Source organism: Scyliorhinus torazame, unplaced genomic scaffold (genome assembly GCF_047496885.1).
Source record: "Scyliorhinus torazame isolate Kashiwa2021f unplaced genomic scaffold, sScyTor2.1 scaffold_952, whole genome shotgun sequence".
In the NCBI taxonomy this organism is placed as follows: domain Eukaryota; kingdom Metazoa; phylum Chordata; class Chondrichthyes; order Carcharhiniformes; family Scyliorhinidae; genus Scyliorhinus; species Scyliorhinus torazame.
Genome location: NW_027308679.1, coordinates 72,237 through 78,854, shown reverse-complemented (window position 1 = coordinate 78,854; position 6,618 = coordinate 72,237). Strand labels below are relative to the sequence as shown.

Genomic DNA, 6,618 nt, shown 5'->3' with positions numbered 1-6,618 from the left:
CACAACCCCTACCATCCACAAAGCCCTGGGATGGTAGAACAAATGAACCAAACCCTTAAAAATGCTTTGGCAAAAGCTATACAGGTGTCGGGAAAAACATGGACTGAGGTATTACCCATAATCCTGATGAAATTAAGAGCTACAGCGAGTCGTACAACGGGATTGATCCCGTATGAATTAATGACTGGGAGGGCGATGCAGCTACCAGGGAATATTATCACTGGTGGGGCCGATGTAGGTCCGTTGAAAGAAAGGTTTAGCCGATATGTATTGGAGCTGAGCGCCCAACTAAAAGAGATGCGTAAATGGAATGGGACATACCAAGTTATAATTAGTGGAGATACTTGTGCATGTATAGACATTAGAGGTAAGGGGGTCTGGAAACATTGGACTCAACTTAAAACGTACCCAGGCGACAGTTAAAAAAAAAAGTGATTTGCTTGACTTACAGACCCTCCTCTCTGACCTCCAAGCAAGCTGAACGGGAACGCAGGCAGTAGCGCGCGACCGGTATAGGCTTTGGGATATTGTTAATTTAGAGTAATAAGGATGAATCTGATAAAATTGATACTTTGTTTGGGACTGCTGGGAGTCGGCAACTGTCTCCATAACAGCAAACGAGAGTTACATGTGAATACGTACCTTAAAATGTCCTATGTGTATACAAGGGATGCCAATGTGTCACAGTGTTGGGTTTGTGCTCATGTACCGATACATGCAAAAGGAGGGATCCCCCTAGGTCCCATCTTTTTTAATACTTCTGAAACGGCAGAATGGTGGCTAAGTATTCTCGCCATTCTTTCACCACAGCAGGAATACTATAGAAAAATGGGAATCAGCTGGGTATTATATGAATCAGTTCGAGGGTTGGTATCGACCCGAGTATAATGGCCACCATGACCCCCCCTCATTTTGTCCTAATTAATACATCAGGGATTGGCCGCCGAAAGGGAGAAATCTGCTTCCTAAAAACTGGGAAGCGAGATGCCACCAGAGGAGGAGATAGTGCATGTGGACACTATCTCAATGTCACCCCCTCATATGGCAAAAGCACAACCTTTCAGACTATTATGAACCTGAAAATTCCCAATAAAACTGAAGGAGGCAACGTAATATTTACAACCTCCTGGATGGGTGATCAAGTGACGAACCTGGCCTCGTACAACGGCACCTACTTTATCTGTGGTCATAAGGCATACCTGGGGCAGCACGGTAGCATTGTGGATAGCACAATTGCTTCACAGCTCCAGGGTCCCAGGTTCGATTCCGGCTTGGGTCACTGTCTGTGCGGAGTCTGCACATCCTCCCCGTGTGTGCGTGGGTTTCCTCCGGGTGCTCCGGTTTCCTCCCACAGTCCAAAGATGTGCAGGTTAGGTGGATTGGCCATGATAAATTGCCCTTAGTGTTGGGTGAGGTTACTGGGTTATGGGGATAGGGTGGAGGTGCTGACCTTGGGTAAGGTGCTCTTTCCAAGAGCCGGTGCAGACTCGATGGGCCGAATGGCCTCCTTCTGTACTGTAAATTCTATGATTCTATGATACCCCTGGCTACCTACGGATTGGACCAGATCATGCTACCTAAGATATGTAGTCCCGTATATCCACCACCTTAAGGACTTGAGGAACCACTATCCGGTGGGAGATAGGCAGAAAGGGGACATAACGGAGACTCAACGTTTCTTCGGGATCGTGCATCTCCCTATTGGGGGCGTTTGCCATTAAGGAAATACGTAAAGTAGCAAAGATCTTAGAAGAAGTAGCCAATGACACCACAGAGGCATTGCTCGAAATGATCAACGAGATGGTGGCCATAAGAACGGTGGCCCTACAAAATAGGGCAGCCTTAGATAACCTCCTGGCCAGCGAAGGAGGAACTTGACGGCACGGGCTTGGAGGGCCGAAGGGCCTGTTCCTGTGCTGTACATTTCTTTGTTTTTTGTTTGTTTGTGCCATGATTGATTCCGAATGCTATACCTACAACTCCGATAGTTCAGACAATATTATATTGCAAGGCAGCACGGTAGCCTTGTGGATAGCACAATTGCTTCACAGCTCCAGGGTCCCAGGTTCGATTCCGCCTTGGGTCACTGTCTGTGCGGAGTCTGCACATCCTCCCCGTGTGTGCGTGGGTTTCCTCCGGGTGCTCCGGTTTCCTCCCACACTCCAAAGATGTGCGGGTTAGGTGGTTTGGCCATGATAAATTGCCCTTAGTGTTCAAAATTGCCCTTAGTGTTGGGTGGGGTTACTGGGTTATGGGGATAGGGCGGAGGTGTTGACCTTGGGTAGGGTGCTCTTTCCAAGAGCCGGTGCAGACTCGATGGGCCGAATGGCCTCCTTCTGCACTAGAAATTCTATGAAATTCTATGAAATTACTCACCTTGCTGATCATATTCGGACGGAGGTTCAGAAATTGCATGAGACCTGGGGGGGGGGGGGGGGGGGGGTTGGACTGGCTATTGGAGGGTCCTGGGGGTCTTACCTGATGCATGTATTGATGATACATGTCGTAATTATAATTATATGTTGTATAATCATTGGATGCCTTAGTATGTGTTGTAAAATGGCTATGGCTCGAATGATGCCAGTACACTTGGCCCGTAATCAGGACGACATCCCGGTGATGGTCACCACCGAACAAGGTGGTGAAGAAGGGGTTGTCACATATGATGACGTGTTTATATAAGTAATTTAAGACGAAACATCGAAACAGGTTATATGCCCGGGGATGTTTAAAGTGGCGACGGGAAGGTGTCTGTCTGACCAAGATCCAGATTTGGAACAAGACAGCAACAGGGATATTATTGGTCTGAAGAATTGTTGACACAATCCCTGACCAAAAGGAGGGATTGTTAAGGTAAAAATTGTACATGGAGAAGTTAAAATTAAGTGTCTCTCTGTTTTAATTATGCCTGCAATAATGTAATTGGGATTCTGCAAAGATCTGCTCCAGCTTGCAATAATGTGATTGGAAGATTCTGCAATGTTCTGATACAAAAGTGCAACAAACTAACCATTTACTGTTGAGACACCTGCTATTCTTGTAACTGAAAACAAGGAGTTGTGGACATCAGTTATCAAATGTTTTCAGAGGAATGTGATTGGAAGCTAAATGTTGCTAGGGGGACCTAATTGGTCATGTATGTAATCCCTTCAAGCTAATGAGGAACATGTATAAAGAAGGCTAACTGCCGCTATGAAATTGAGACGGTGACTGCAAGCACTGCGGTGTGCCGGCTCTTCTCCCAAAAGCTTTTGCCAATAAATGGACTTGATTCAACTCTTTGGTGTGGACAGGTTGTTAACCACTTCATCACTCTTCCTACCTATGTCATTATTACCTATGTGTACTACGACCTCCCCCTTCAGGATGTCCTGTATTTGTTCAGAGACGTCCTTGACCCTAACGCCAGGGAGGCAACATGCCATCCTGGAGTCTCTTTCACGTCCACAGAAGCGCATATCTGTGCCCCTTACTATCGAGTCCCCTATAACTATCACTCTCCTGCACTTTGCCCTCCCTTGCTGAGCAACAGAGCCAGTTTTAGTGCCACCGTTCAAGTAGCTGTTGTTTTCCCCGATAAGCTATCCTCCTCAACAGTATTTAAACGGTATGCCTGTTAGAGAGGGAGACAGCCAGACAGGATTCCTGCGCTGACTGCCTGCCCTTTCTAGCAGTCACCCATCTATCCCCCTCAACAGTATCCAAAACGGTATACATGTTAGAGAGGGGGACTGCGACAGAGGATTCCTGCGCTGACTGCCTGCTCTTTCTAGTGGTCACCCATATGTCTGCCTGCACCTTGGGTGTGACCACGCCTCTATAACTCCTATCTATGATGCTTGCCGCCACCTGCATGCTCCTAAGTGCATCCAACTGCTGCTCCAACCGAACCACACGGTCTGTGAGGAGCTGCCATTGGTTACATTTGCTGCAGATATAGTCAACCGGAACGCTGGAAGCATCACAGATCTGCCACATCTCACAGTTGGAGTACTGCACCATGCTGAGTGACATTTAAGCACTCGTTAGTTAATTTAAAATAAATACCTGAATTATTGTTAGATTGAGTTACATTTAACTGTATGGCCCTGACATCAGATTTTTACTGTAAAATTAAATGCTAAATACTAATCTCTGCCCCCAGGTTTAGTTACTCCTCTACCTAATTCATTGATAAGTTTTAATTCGTTTGGTTTTCAATGTTATTTTATTTCAAATTTAACAGATTTCCCAGGTCACAGCTTTACTGTGATTTCACTTCAGTTTTTCCCCCCACAATGTGAAAAGGTATTTGTATCACTTACCTTCCCGGGATTCACTCTGAATCTCTCCCAGCAGATTAACAGTTACAGGCCAGAAGAAAGAAAACAAAACGGTAGGGAAAAAGCACCTCCTCCCACTCTGCACCGAATTACCTCACTGCTCCAAATTAACAAGTTTCAACCACACTTTAGATGTCTCACTCACTCAGGATGTCTCAACTTCACCATATGCAAAGCTTACTGAGTGTGCACTTTGTGTCTTTTATATAGAACTCAGCTAAACTAAGATGACTCACACTACTTAAGCTTCAAACAGAAGAAGAATGCAATTCAATACAATTCACATCTTTTGCCACTAATCAGGCTTCAGGTGACTGAGAGTACTGCCACTCAGCAATTAGGGGTGGGGACAGCTTTAGTCAATCAGACATTAAGCTACACACTGAACTTTTAACTGAAAAACTGGACAATTAGATTGAACTCTTACCTTTCTTGATTACCTCACTGCTCCAAATGATCAAGTTTCAACCTCACTCGCGCTGTCTCACTCACTCAGGATGTTTCAACTTCACCGTGCGCAAAGCTACGGAACTTCACAAGAAAGGTCTTCCCGACCTTTCCGATGGCACTGTGCTCCTCGTGGCTGGAGGAGATGCTGTCGACAGGGGGGGGCGGGTTGTTTTGGCAATTTAAGGTAGGATCATGGAGGAGGGATAGTGGAATGATGGCACAGTGGTTAGCACTGCTGCCTCATAGCTCCAGGGTCCCTGGGTTAATTCCGGCCTCGGGTGACTGAGTGGATTTTGCATTTTCTCCATGTGTCTGTGTGGGTGTCCTCCGGGTGCTTCAGTTTCCTCCCACAAAAATGTGCAGGTTAGGTGGATTGACCATGCTAAATTGCCCCTTCATGTCCAAAAGGTGAGGTGGGGACACTGGGTTACAGAGATAGGGTGGAGGCATGGGCTTAAGTAGGGTGATCTTTCCAAGGGCCAGTGCAGACTCGATGGGCCGAATGGCCTCCTTCTGCACTATAAATTATATGATAAGGTGTCCATGAATGGGATTAAGGTCAAGTGGGAGGAAGTCTTGGGGATGGGGTTGGAGGAAGGATTATGGTGCAAACTGCTACGAAGAGTCAATGCCTCAACCTTGTGTGCGAGTCTGGGGTTAATTCAATTAAAGGTGGTGCACAGGGCACACTTAACGAAGGCATGAATGAGCCGGTTGTTTGAGGGGGTGGAGGACACCTGCGAGCGGTGTGGGAGGGGCCCAACCAATCATGTCCATACGTCCTGGTCTTGCCTGAAGTCGGAGAAATTTTGGGGGTCATTTTCAGCACTATGTCACAGATCCTACACATGGAGATGGAGCCGGGTCCCCTGGAGGCCATATTTGGGGTGTCAGACCTGCCAGAAGTGCAGACGGATGCAGGGGCAGAAGCCTTAGCCTTTGCCTTGTTGATCGCTCACAGACGGGTCCTGTTGGGGTGGAGGTCAGAGATTCTCTCCGCCCCCCCCCCCCCCCACCCCCACCTTGGTGTGGCTGTGGGATCTAATTGGGTTCATGAATTTGGTGAAAGTGAGAGGCAGATGAGGAGTTTCGCAAGAGATGGGGTTTGTTTATCTTATACATTGGGGATCTGGTTGCTGTCGAGGGGTGGGGTGGGTAGTTCATGGGGGGGGGGGCGGGGGGGGGGTTATTTTTTGTAAAAACATTAAAATATTGAAAATTTGAATTAAAATATTTTTCAAAATAACAATTTCTACATTCATCACAGATAGCAAATGTATGAAAACACCATCAGCGGTAAATTAATTTCTCTCCAAGACCCACACCTTCGGAAATGAACACACATCACTTCTTCATCACAGGAACAAAAGCCTGGAGCTCCCTCCCTTACACCATGGAGCCATCTTCACCATATTGAATGCAGCGGCTCAAGAAGGCAACCCACCACCATTTTCTGAAGGGAAGCTAGGGATGGACAATAATTGGCAGCATTGCCAGGGACATTGACACGCACTGTAGCATATATATGAAATAACCTTTGGTCGACTTCTAACATGAAGAATTAAACGTAACCAACAATTAAGTCTAGCTGCTGTTTTTCTGGCACTCAATCAGTCACCATCACCTTTTCATGTCAACAGCACCATCAAACCATTGACTATCATTATGTTAGCTGAATACAATGGGGTCTGCAGATTATTAATTGTTTTTTTCACACTGTTTCTTGTCCTTGGCCATACTGGATATAAACAAAAAACAGCTATAGCCCATGTCAGGAAATTCGAACTGAAAACCAGGAACTTACTGTGAATCCAATTCCCACAGTCGCAGAGAATGACCCCGGGAT

The 6,618-nt window shown here is 46.4% G+C and overlaps 1 long non-coding RNA gene across 1 annotated transcript; it reads left to right on the top strand.

Annotated features, from left to right (window-relative positions):
* The first annotated feature begins 450 nt into the window (after positions 1–450).
* LOC140406863 (uncharacterized) lies at positions 451–6,354 on the top strand. The gene is made up of 2 exons (XR_011939346.1): positions 451–510; positions 6,040–6,354. It is a non-coding gene; the product is annotated as an uncharacterized lncRNA (long non-coding RNA).
* Positions 6,355–6,618: the final 264 nt, after the last annotated feature.